Source organism: Triturus cristatus, chromosome 7, assembly GCF_964204655.1.
Source record: "Triturus cristatus chromosome 7, aTriCri1.1, whole genome shotgun sequence".
Taxonomy (NCBI): domain Eukaryota; kingdom Metazoa; phylum Chordata; class Amphibia; order Caudata; family Salamandridae; genus Triturus; species Triturus cristatus.
The window spans coordinates 3,541,721-3,555,144 of NC_140590.1; positions in this window are offsets into that span (position 1 = coordinate 3,541,721).

The following is a 13,424-nucleotide window of genomic DNA, read 5'->3' on the forward strand; positions in this document are numbered from 1 at the left end:
GGTCCATTGACCAACTTGATCAATATGTGTCCTTCCTAAATACCAACATGTACAATGTCAAATTCACCATGATGTGTCACAAAGAACGTATCAATTTTCTAGATATTCAATTCTATATGAAACAAGGACAGATACACAGTACACTATACAGGAAGGAGACTGCATGTAACGCTGTGTTACATGCAACTAGTGCACACCCCCGTTCTGTCAAGAACAATATCCCTTTTGGCGAAATGGTAAGGGTTAGGCGGAATGACAGCGAGGAAATGATGTTCCACACACATATTAGTGATACCAAGAATAGATTCTTTAAAAGGGGATATGACCAGACCATTTTGGACAGAGCCGAACTAAGGATTAATAAGATGAGTAGGAACATTACACTACAGGATAAACAAAAAAGGCCTGTCATCAATACTAAAGCCAGGTTTATAACCCAATATACTTCCCATAGTAATGCCATTTTCAACATTTTTAGAAAACATTGGCATCTGTTGATGGGAGATCCAGGCTTGAGAGATGTGATCGATAAAAAACCATCTATTACATACAGAAAGGGTACTTCTCTAAAAAGAACATTATGTCCCAGCTACATAACCACTCCCCAAACAACGAAAACCTGGTTACCAAATAAGCCTAAAGGATTTTTCACCTGCGGAATGTGTAATGTCTGTCCGTTGGGCAAAAATAAAACTCTTGCTTTCTGCTTCAACAGTTCGAGACAGTTTATGATTGAGAACTTTATAAACTGTAATACGACTTATGTGGTGTATGTTCTGGGGTGCAGATGCGGCATAATTTATGTCGGTAGTACCATCCGTAGTTTAAAACTTAGAATTCAGGAACATAGAAGGGCAATAAAAACTAATGACACCAGATATCCGATTACCAACCATTATGCCAGGGAACATCCCGAGGACATAACTTTTTGGTTTCATGCTATTGAACATGTTCCAGCACCCAAGAGAGGTGGCAACAGGGACCTGTTGCTAAGACAGAAAGAATCAAAATGGATCTGTCGTCTGAGAGCAACCAGTCTGGGGCACAACACGGATGGGGAAATGCATTATTTCCTATAGGTAATGATATTTGGGGGCTATAATGATTAATACACTTGGTCTCCTCAAAAGCTATTTGGAATTCCTGTTTACCTTTAGGACGTACAATACCTTTGAGGCTCATGTCAAGTAGGTTGGGAGACAAGGTGCTCTGGTATACACACGACAACCACGGGCCCCCTTTTCCTATAACCTTTCTGCTATATAATGGTACACTCTATCTATATTAGGTTACTACGGTACACTTTCCACTAAGGTCGATATAAACATCAATGGATGGAATAGTATTCACTTACCATGCAGTCAACCATGCACTATACATCTAGGGCAATGTAGTATATATTATTGATGTGGTCCTGATACCACATTGCATCATGTGTTGGCTGATATGAGTCTCTTCACACTCTCTTGTATTGCTAGACTCGACTGTTCTCCATGATTGCATTTTTTCTTACTCTATATATCGAGCAAACCGTAGTACATACTGGCGGTTATCTTATTAAAAGTCTTGTTGGTAAACCAGCTCGTTTACATTTTTCATATGGCCTTTCCAATGAAGACCTTGAAATAATGACCAAATGCCTTTGTCCATTCCGCTTATCTCTCTAATTTTGTCTAACACATGTCTTTATTATGTCTGTCTCTCCCCTTCCTTTTAAGTGGTGTTCTTTCACTTACTCTAATAGGAAAATGTATTGAAACATAAAATAATATTTACCAAACCCGGATGGGTTTGCTAATAATGTTTCTAAATGGTACGTGTCTAATTAGACAAGTGATACTTATTATCTCTCCTATATTTGATTCTACAATTAACAATCCTCATATTGAATTTATAATTATTATCTATGAAATCAATTGTTTAATTTAAGATTAAGTTGAACCAGGTGTGGAATTACACCGACATCACTTATTGTTATATGGTGTTTCTGCTCGCAAATGCCGTTTGTTTATCATGAGACGCGTTCTATATTATTCTTCTCGAATTAATCTTACGTCATATACCTTTTGCGAATTAATTTTTTTTTTTTTACTTTAGCCTAGACAAACCGTTATGTTCAATTGGGGGTTAGAAAGACCTATTGGTTTATGAAATCCGTATACCATTCCAAAATGGCGCCTATATATCCGGGAATTTGGTTGTAATACCGTAACTTTATTCCAAACGCTTCCGGTTTCTCTCACGTGACATGAGGGGTGGTCTGTCTTAAGAGGCTCGACCAACGAAGCATGGTTTCGCCGCTAATTCGAGGGAGCACCCGTTGCTAAGGTAAGACGAAAATGTCGTCGTTTACTTAGAGGACAGAAAATTAACGTAATATCTTTATGACAGAGGACAGAACATTAACGTAATATCTATATGCTAAACGGATGATATAGGTGTTCTGTGCAAATTATCGGGGATATGTCTGTTTACACAATAAGTACCGCTGTGAGTCGACTTGCAGACAAAATTTGGTCTTCATGGCGGGAATTAGGTGACATCTTTGATGTACTATGGGGTGAATCTATCTTATGTACGTTTCGATTATAGCAACTCTGCTCGGCTGAATCAGTATCAGTAACAACTGACGGCTTTCCTTCTTTTTAGTATAATATCAGAGAGATTTTATAACGATGGTATCTGCTGAAAGGAATACTCTTAGTCCATAATATGTTGCGTATTACCGCTCTGTTATGAATACTAGGAACCCGGTTTTTTGTCTTCCCTGTTTCTAAAAGATAAATATCTTATACGACAGTATTTCTTATGGGTTGTAGAAAAACTCACGGTGGGAGACATTGGATGTCACAATTAATAGACCCTTTTATTTTCACAAATGTGTAGTATTTGATTACTGTCACATGGTTAACCCGTTAATAGTGGGTCAAAATATTAATGTTGTGATATGAGATTGGGAATGGGTGTTCACGATATTCTCCATTTCGTTTTTTAGAAAATGGAGCCCACACATTGGTCTTAAATATACAACAACAGTGTTGATTCATTTTTACTTACGCTATCTATGGACTAACTAAGAGTCCGATCTCTAATTGAACTAACCGGTGGTGTACACAGGATCTTAACTGTATATACACCTTTCAGCTACTTGGAGAGGTAAGGTGATTCTCGCTTTTCTACCGAAGTATCTTGTTACTCGCGCTTTTCCTTTTACCTCAATCTATCATGCCCAAAAGTGGTTATAATAATTTCACAATTCACCCTTACCAGGTCACATGACATTTCTTTTGAACAAGCATACAAATTGGAAGTAGACCATCTTTTGAAATTCCTGGAGGTCGTTTCTAAAATACAATTTATGGTAAGAATTGGCACATGAAACTTTTTCTTAATACGGGTGGCAATCATATTAACTTTAGATATTTAGCACCTATAATAAACACTTCCCTCATAAACTTCATAGGTCTTTTACAGATGAGGCCTTTGACATATAAATATTAAACTGGATGTCCTTCCTTGGGTATCGGACTACATACATACTCAGGCAGGACAGACATGTGGTGGTTTGAAAATTTTTTTAACTCTTGTTTTGTATGTATATTTGATTAATGTGTCAGAACATTGAATATTGTCTGTGATGTATTTATACGTGAAATTTATGTTAGATGTTCTTTTTCGTTTTTTCTTCAGTTTTTATCATTTGTATAGAAATGTATAGTAACGTCACATCTTTATGTATTAGAAATAATGTAGTATGTTGTGTTTTGTGTTGTACATAATGTGTTGGCTGAGTCTGATATCTCTAAAAAGTTGACTAAGAATAAAAGAACAACAATTGGAGTACTTGAAAAGACTTTTCTTTGGTGCACCGTCCTTTTGTAAAAAAGCGTTGCCGTGTGGAGGCCTGGGACTCACCCCCCTGCTCCCCGGGAGGCTTGGGAAGGACCCGGTGCGCCCCCTGTCGATCGGGAGCGGCACCACACTCTGAGACTCTGATTCCCCTCCGGGGGATTGCCCCTTGCCTTGAGACTGCCGCGTGTCAGGAGTGTTCAATGCTTTATGTATCCGAGTAGCGCTTTATCCTCAAGTCCTGCTCAGAAGTGCTCAATGCTTTAGGTATCCGAGTAGCGCTTTATCCTCAAGTCCTGCTCAGAAGTGCTCAATGCTCTATATATACGAGTAACGCTTTGTTCTCAAGTTCTGCTCAGAAGTGTTCAATGCTTTATGTATACGAGTAACACTTTATCCTCAAGTTCTGCTCCGAAGCCCTAGGGAGGCCCGGGGTAGAGTTAGGCTTGCATGGCCTGCCTTGAAGAGCGTGTCCCAGCCCAATTTCGAAGCGCTAGTTACCGCGCCCGTTACCGCGCTAGATACCGCGCGTGGTGCCACGGCAGAGTGAGACGTTAGTGGTGGGAGGGGCACAGCGCTGGTTAACCGCTGTGTTTACCGCTTCCCCCCAGATTCGCAAGGTATTGCCACTGGAGCCATGAAGCAGCGCTCTGGAATCTGACGCTAAGGTATACAGGTGTGGCCCACTGCATTATGATGAAGTAATGGTGAATCTAAAGCTAAGGTATTCAGGTACTGCCTATGGGACCATAATGAAATGCTGGTGATACAAATGCTAATGTGTTCAAGTGAGGCCCATTGCCATCTCAGGAACTGTGCTGGCATATTTGATTAGATAAAGTTGATTAATTTGCATTAATATTACTGTGTGGCGTCCCTTATTGTGTACGTTTCCTGCTTCAGGGGATGAGTGTGTTGTATTGTCATTTACACATAAGCCTTTGGGTGCCCGCTCGAGTCACGTTACCCCCTTAGGGCTTGGTGACCCCAGGTCTTACAGCCGCACCCCTGCGTTTCCTCCTGCGCTGGTGCAAAATTCATCTGCCTAGCTCCGACGCAGGCACCCTTGCACCATTGTGCAAACGTGCCTGCGTTGAGGGGAATGATTGTTTATGTGCAGGAAGGTGTCTCTTGTCCTGCTAGGGAAGTGGAATGACACAAATAAAGTACCTTTTTAATCAAGTCTGGAGAGGGTATGTAATTAAATCTGAATAACAGAAGCACCCAATTTTAATGCAGCGAGTAGGTCTTGTCAGCCACTCAATAGGGTCAAATGTGTCTTAGGCTTGTTGAAGTCGTTGCCTGAAGTCTATAACAGCACTTGCTCCTTTTATGATTTCTGGAGGCAAAATGTTTGGCGTCGCTTCTACAGAAGATTCCGAAATATGGGATTTATGTTTCCAAAATAGGGGTCCGCTTTGGTTCGTTTGATTCCAGGTTAATAAATGATCACAGAATCATACTCTTTAATAGGGGCAAACGCGTCAGCGAGGAGTCAAGGCGTCGTCTAATCTAACAAATTGCAAATTCTTGTGATCTGAAAAAATGGTCATTGTGTGTTGGGCCTCAAAAGGTAATGGCTTCATTTCTTAACTGTCATTGTTATGGCTAGCAATTCCCAGTGAGCACCTGTGTAATTTTGCTCAGCTGGTAGGAGTTTCATGGAAAAGTAGGCAATAAGATGCATGTGTCTAGGAAGTTCATCACTTTGGGAAAGGGCGCCCCCAAGAGCAAATTGAGAAGCATCTGCTACCATGAAATAGAGTTGTTTAGAAAGTTTAAGGATATGGACTGTAGTAAACCCATTTTTGAGCGAGTGGAATGCTTGCTCAGCTTCTGAGGTCCACTCAAACATGATCCCTTTTTTGTAACAAAAGAGTGGTTGGAGTGATTATATTGGAGAAATTAGTGATACATCTATGGTAAACTATGCAATCCCTAGTAGGCTCTGAATTTCCTTTGCATAGGTAGGAGCAGGCCAGTTCAGGATTTCCTACACCTTCTGTCTATACTTCTGAATCCCTGGCAAGAAAATCGTAAAGCAAGAACATCTGCCTGAGTAGTGTGGGCAATGCACTTCCAATTTGATGTAAAGCTGTTTGTCATGCAATTTCTGCAATATTGACTTAATATCTCTTACAAAATCCTGAATATTTTGAGAATAAATCAGGCTCTCGTCCATATAGGCTATGACACATACTCCCAAGAACTCTTTCAGGACTTCAGTTTTAATGTACCGTAACACTGCTGGTCTGCTGCACGGTCCATGGGGTATTATGCATTACTTATACAAACCATACTTTATGCCTTCTAGTCATCCCCTTCCTGCACACGAGGGAGGTATTATTGCTTGAGTACGTCTAATTTAGTATAGATGGTGGAAAATCTAATTTGGTCCAGTAGAACCGGAACCAGTGGTAACGAGTAACGGTTCTTACTTGTGACCTTGTTGAGGGCACAATAATCAATGCATGCCGCAGTTCACCATTATCTTTTGGTACAAAAAAAGAGCTGAGATGATATGGGCGAAGTTGAATGACAAATGAAGGCATTGGAAAAGAGTTTTTAAAGATAATTCTTGAGATGTTGAGTCTCTGGTTTGGACAGAGCATACACTCAACTACAGGGCAGTGTTGCCCCGGGCTAAAGGCCTACGCAGAAATATACATTTCTGTAGGGTGATAAAGGCATAGCCTTTTGTTTATCAAATACATCACAAAAATACAAGTAGTCTTTGGGTAGATTGTCTGAGATTGAGGAAGACGAAGAAGTACTAACAAAGGTTAGACCAGTGGCGAGTCAGTAACAAGACTGGCAACATCACTGGGTTTCTAAGCTCACTTTTCTGAGGGTACAGTCAATCTGGGGGTTGTGTATCTGCAGCCAGGAATCCCCCAGGGTGGCTCCAAATTTCAGGGTATTTGTAAGTTCAAATCTTAGGGTATCAGAATACCCGTTATCACATTTCAGGTGAAGAGGCGCGGTCTGAAGTGATCAAACTAGAATATAATTCAGACCCATCCACAGAGCACACTGCTTCAGGGATGTACTTTTGAACTACAGACAACCCCAAGGTCTTGGCTAGGGAAATATTAGAAAAGTTACTCATAGCCCCAGAGTCCACCATTATGGGCGGGGTCTTTTGAGCTGGCTGTGAAAGAACGAGAGACAGTTTTCTTGAGTTGTTTGGTTGTTGGTCAGAGACTAGCAGCCCTTATTAATAGCATCAGTTGTTGGCTAGGCCTCATTCTTTCATAAGTCAACTCGCTTTCCGACTCAGGTGCTGGAGGTTCTAATACAAGACCTACCTTTTAGGTAGTTGGTTTCATGGCTTTCGCCATGCAGCTTTGTGAAAAATGCCCACCTTTGCCACAATTGAGGCAGAAGTTTAGTTTACATTTTTCTTCACTGGACAAGGCCTCAGGGACCCCATCTATTTTCATCGGTTCAGAGCATTTGGTCACCTTGGTATGTGATTTCTTCTTTTATCCACAAATCAAAATAACTTTATTATCTGACCGGGACTTTTACCCTTTGTCCTACTCTAACCGATGATCTACTTTGACTACGAGATCAGTACATCCCAAGCAGTCACCAGGGGGTTGATTGCCTGAGACAAAACATCTTTTAGGTCACCCTTTAGACACAACCTATTGAAATAGAAAATATTGGACAACAGAACATTATTTCCCTGTTGTAGGTATAAGAGCTTGTTGTCATTAGCTTGCATAAAGGTTTCTTTTTGCAAATAATCTCCTCATGGTTAGCGGAGTTACATACGCGGGGGTCATTGTTCTCTGCTAAAGGTATAAATCAAATGGCAGTATTTCCTGCCAGGTAAGAAGTCAGAAGCCATCTTGGAGGCGTCATCAGCAAACATTATGGGTTTTCAGAGCAGCTGGAGCTGACATTGATTCATGAGGACCCCGTATATAGAGTCCTGTCTGCGGAAAGAGGCCGGGAGGAGCTAATGGAACTGGGGTAAGGGCTTACCACTCTCAAGTTGTTGGCTGGTACCATGGGGTTTGCATCAGGTGGAGAGAGCCCTGGAGACTGCGGAACTCTTCCTGACATGGTGAATCGTGCAGGTTGAAGAACCTGGGGAAGGGGTTTGGAGCCGGATCCTGGCTGCTCCCCCAAAAAAGGGGTTCTGGGGTCATTCTTCTGCAGCTCAGACTTTAGAACTTGATTGTTCTGGTATGAAGTCACAACCCCAACTATAGGATGGCAGGAGCTCAGGCGAGTCCAGAATGGTTGGGGGTTCCTACATTAACAGCTGGGCTAAGTGCAGGGTTTGCAACGCCTCCCAGGAATCCGTCCTTGCTGGGGCAGACAATTGTTAGTGAGCTTGGCTTTCTGTTGGAGCCAGCCTGCACTAACCTGAAAACCGAGGTAGTCATCATAGGCAAAGAGCATGCCACTGACGCCCCCACAGGCTGAAAACTGCGCACTGGTATCAGCCTCCGGGGGGAAGGGGTTTGGGACGAGAGAGAGAGAAAGAAGGACAGAAAACTTCATTAACCACTCTCTAGTAGTTTGTCTTTAATTGTGGTTTTTGGAGTGCTGAGCTATTGTCCACCTTTTTTCACTGTTCTGCATAATAGTGAGGTGTTGTGTTAGAAGAGTGCGAGTCCTGAGGAGTAAAGAATTATGAGAGAATTACATGACAATACACGCCCCTAACTATGGACTGCCCTTTTTACTCTGTGCTTCTGTGCTGTTATGTCTTGTCCCTACCTTTCATTAATAACACAGAATGACAAATCCTTCTTCTGCTCTCTTTGGGAAAACCCTGTTTATCATCGGTGGCGGTTTACCATAAAGGAAAATGAGAGTTTAGACCCAAGCTCCACAGAGCTCATCCAGGGAAGAATCCTTTCCTTCCCTCCCTCTTCTCACCTTGGCTTTGCTTGCAAGACATTGTTGTCTACATTGGAATCATTAAGAACCTATGTTAATCCGAACTTCTCGAACTGTCTTTGAATCTCTACCTCTTGACGCTTCCAGACGAGGCATTCCTTTCTGCTTTACAGTGACGAGTCTTTTATCAGATTACTCCAGATTTACAAATGCCTCTTTTTAAGTTAGTTTATGTGTTTCTCGTCTTTGATCCAGTGATCACTAACCTTCCTCCTTCTTGTTGACAGGGGAGTTCCTGGAGCACGTGCTGTATGAGTGGCATATGCCCTACTGGGCTTTTGTAACTTTGTTCTTTTTTCTTTTCAGGGTTCTCGACATGCTACTGGGATGATGAAGTGTGTCAGTGAAGTTACCGGACTTCACGGGACACCGAAGAGCAGGTAAGGCTTCACTGGGCTTTGCAGAAAGATGCTCTCTGGAAGTGCCAGAGCCAAGCAGGGCACGCCAGCTTGGGCAAAGAATTCAGTTATTGCAAGGGTGCGACTGTCCAGAAAGTTTTAGTCCCCAGAGCGTAGGCCTTAAAAATGAGTGCGGGCAAGTGGATGGAAGGTCAGGAAGGCACCCAAGTCCAAGGGGTCAAGGACCATCAAGACATGGGTGTACACTGGGCAATGACACAGAGGAAAGTGGGAGATTTAAAAAACAAAATCTGGACAATCTGTTTCTCCAATTGACTTGTATTGCGGCCTGCATCAGGTCTATGGCATGTTTGGGACGTGCAAGTAAGCTGCTACAGGATTGGGTGTCACAAATACAAATATTTGTTTTTTCATTACCTGTCAGGACCACAGAAAAACCGCTTTGGCAGGCAAGCGTTACTAAAATGTGGCGCACTGGCCTGCAGGAGCAGGTTACTGCCAGTCCATCACCAGACCAGTGCCTGCCGTCAGAAGCCAGCGGAGGAATCGGGAGGTGGGAGACTCGCCTTGAAATCGTTCGTCTCCCGCCTGAATCGGGAGGTTTGGTGTGTATGGACTAGGGGTTCCCATTAGATGTGGGTGCGGAGCACTGATGGGAGGGTATGCCGAGGAGCGGACAGTGCATGTCAAGTGTGGTGTGACACCAAGCAGCTGTCATGATTGTAGATAAGGTTAAAAAGGAATACAGAGGTGGGCTGACAGGCTGTAATAAAACGAAAGAGACTCTTACTGCAAACTTCATCAACACACTTCCATTGCGTACAATTTGTAGTGATGCCTCACCTAAGATGGCAGTCGCTGTGGACTAGGATGACATAAAATGAAAGTAAAACTAAAATGATGTATCACAAGACCTGGAAATCTCACCCTAGGTCATTTGTGGTAGCGGCCAACTTGAATGTTCACAATAACAAGAGAAAGCAAAGTGAATTAAATCACTTCTCAAACTTGTCGCTGGTATCTGGCAAGCCCACACACTGTTCTTCGCGGTCCCTTGGATTTCTGCTTCTCTTGCCTTTATTACTAGTCTTAGAAATCTGGTAGGAGGGTGTTTTTTTACGCATGACTGAATTTTCCTGAACTATAAGAATCTCCTACAAGGATTTGCGTGTGACCCCATTCATCCCCTTGAAAGAAAATTACTGAACTGAGAATCATGTCATAAGAAGTCAAAGGCTAAACAGGCCATGTCTTTTATGAGCTTTACTCGGCCGTGAGTGCTGTTAACTCACCTCCCATGACACTGTGGCATTGTATTTGTTTTTTCTAGAGGGTTAGAAGTAGGGTGAATTATTTAACATGCATGTTTATTATTATTTATTCATCGCAACATGCTATTTAAGGAGAGAGTATCCGGGAAAGAGTGTTTGTAAAACAGGTACTAGTTTAAAACAGAGTGATATTAAAATCAAACCTCTGATAGTCAAAAGAAAACTTATAATTTACATTGTCATCTGTAGATTAGAGTATAGAATACAGGAAGCGTGCATACCAAAATCTGTCTGATGTGAAGAAAGCCTCGCACCAGCGACCTCTTTGCTCTTCTCCCATTCCCCTTCCCCCTTGGGGATTCGTAATTTACATTTCATTTGTGTGGGTCTGAAGTGCCTCTTGAGAGAGCTGGAACAAGACTCAGTGTGTTAATTGTACTTCACAGACCACAGACTTCTGGTAAGTCCTCAGAGGCAATAACAGCAGTATTTCCAGGGAGGATACCATATGGGGCATTTTCTTGTTCAGTGGTGTCGCAGGCCTGGAATTATACAGGCCAGCAAACTCTGCCCAGATAATTCCCTCCAGAGACTCTCGACCCGGGGCAGGCAGCTGCTGAGACCCGTCCATGCCTGACTATATCTTTCAGCACAGGGGGAGCATAAGAAGTCCCCCTCAGCTAATGAAACAAGCATTGATAAATGCATTAGGTTTTGCCTATGTGATTAATATTAAGCTGCTACTTTGTTTTAAGTTGTAGCTTGCTGAGTGGTTGTACAATATAAGTTACAGAGAGTCTGTTAAATTGTAAAGAATTGTTTACAGGCAAAAAGGCAATATATTGTGCTGTTACAAGTGGTATAGTGTGGGTAAGTAATAGCATTTTTTTTTAAATGAAACAAAAGTGGAAAATAATAGAATTAATTAATATAATAGCAATATTATGTGTTTAGAGGCGTTCTGACAGCTTTCAGCCCTGGTGCCACTGCACCTGCTGCACCATTGAAATCATGGCCCTAGTGCCTGCTGGATAACTTTTTTTGTGACTGCCTGTTTAGCAGTAACATTTAGCAATATTCTGGGGCAGATTTATGAGCCCCTTGCGCCACTTTTGCGTCACTTTTAACATGGGAAAAGTGACGCAAAAGTGGCGCAAGGGGCTCATAAATCTGCCCCTCTGTGTTTAGTGGGGTCCCTAGAGCTGTTAGTCCCGGTGCCTCTGCACCTGCTGCACCATTAAAATCAAGCCCCTTTCAAATGCAAGATAACTGCAATTGTGTCTGCCAGTATAGTAGTAAAATACAGCTATATTAGTTGTTTAGAGGAGTTCTAACAACTGTTGGGCATGGTGCCACTGCACCTGCTGCACCATTCAAATCATGACCCTGTTGTCTGCAAGGTAACTGCACTTGTAACTGCCTGTTTAGGAATAAAATATAGCAATAATCTGCGCTACACAAATGCTGAGGCAGAAAAAGAAGTCCAATACAGTACAATTGGCTTTAGCCACTCAAAAGAACAAGAAGTCCACAAAACGGTCTTGATTTCTCCTTGTGTATCCTTTATTCTATATCAAACACGGTTTTCATGTTATCCGAAACAGGCAGCCGACACGTGTTTCGTCCGAAAGGACTTTCTCAAGGCTAAACATGACAGTAGAACATTATGTAATGAGGAATTCATTTGTCCATGTTAGAATGTGTACCGCCCGCGTTGAAGGTTTCCCGATATCATTGATATCGGGACCACGTACAACGAGAATGCTTACTTTTGCAGGTTTATCAAGACCTCCGATCGTGCATTGATGTGTAGTTAGAGAGGACACTTCCGACTCTCTATGCTACAGGTGTCGCATCTTCAGGAGAAATCAAGACCGTTTTATGGACTTCTTGTTTATTTGAGTGGCTAAAGCCAATTGTGCTGCCCTGGGCTTCTTTTTGTGCCTCGGCATTTGTATAGCGCATTGTTAAACCTTAAGAGGGATCTTTCCATCTTGGGAGTTGTTTCAGCCTCCTACGGGCAGAGGGAGGCTTTTTGCTTGGAGAGCACTACAATCTACTTATTTTTTGAGATCTTACTTCCTCACGTACGAAATGGATGGATGTGCGTGTGTCTAGTGGCATTTCTGCTTTGTTCTTGCTTGTGTATTGATAGCAATAATCTGGGTTTGATGGGGTCCCTAGAGCTTTTGGCCCCAGTGCCACTGCACCTTCTGTACCATTCAAATCAAGTCCCTTGTAACTTCAAGGTATCTGCAATTGTGACTGCCTATTTAGTAGTCAAATATAGCAATATTAGGTGTTTAGAGGAGTTCTGACAACTTTTTTGGCGGGTGCTACTGCACCTGCTGCACAATTTAAGTCAAGACCCTGCTGTCGTCAAGGCGACTGTACTTGTGACTACCTGTTTAGTAGTAAGATATTGGAATATTTGGTTTTTAGAGAGATTCGTAAAGCTCTGGGTCCCAGTGCCACTGCACCTGCTGCACCGTTGAAACCATGCCCGAGTGCCTGCAAGGTAACTGCACTTGTGACTGCCTGTATAGTAGTAAAATATAGCATAGCTCTTGTATACTATCTTTTATTTTTAATGTGCAATGTTTATTATAAAATTTTGAATTTGATCATAATGACCTAATTGATTAAGTTGATAAAATCAATCCGATTATGCCTACAAAGTGCAAATAAAGGTACTGAGGCACGAATAGGAAAAACCGCAAAGTTTCTACGGCTTAAGCATCTGCTTTACACAACTAAGTAATACAAATCCAGCACTCATTGGGGAGAGAGCTTCTCTCGACAGTGAATGGCACGTAAACAGTGTCAACAGCTTTAATAGAAGTATCATAAATGTGTGCCGCCAGGGGAAGATAACAAAAAAAAGTTTCACGGGAAAGAACACAGTAATTTGGGTGTGGAAACTGATAAGAGCTCCCTTTTAAGATCTGTTAAATACAAGAGATTTCAGGGAAAACCAGCCAGAGTTCCTGTTTATTTACCGCTGGCTTTAAACCGATGGCAAATG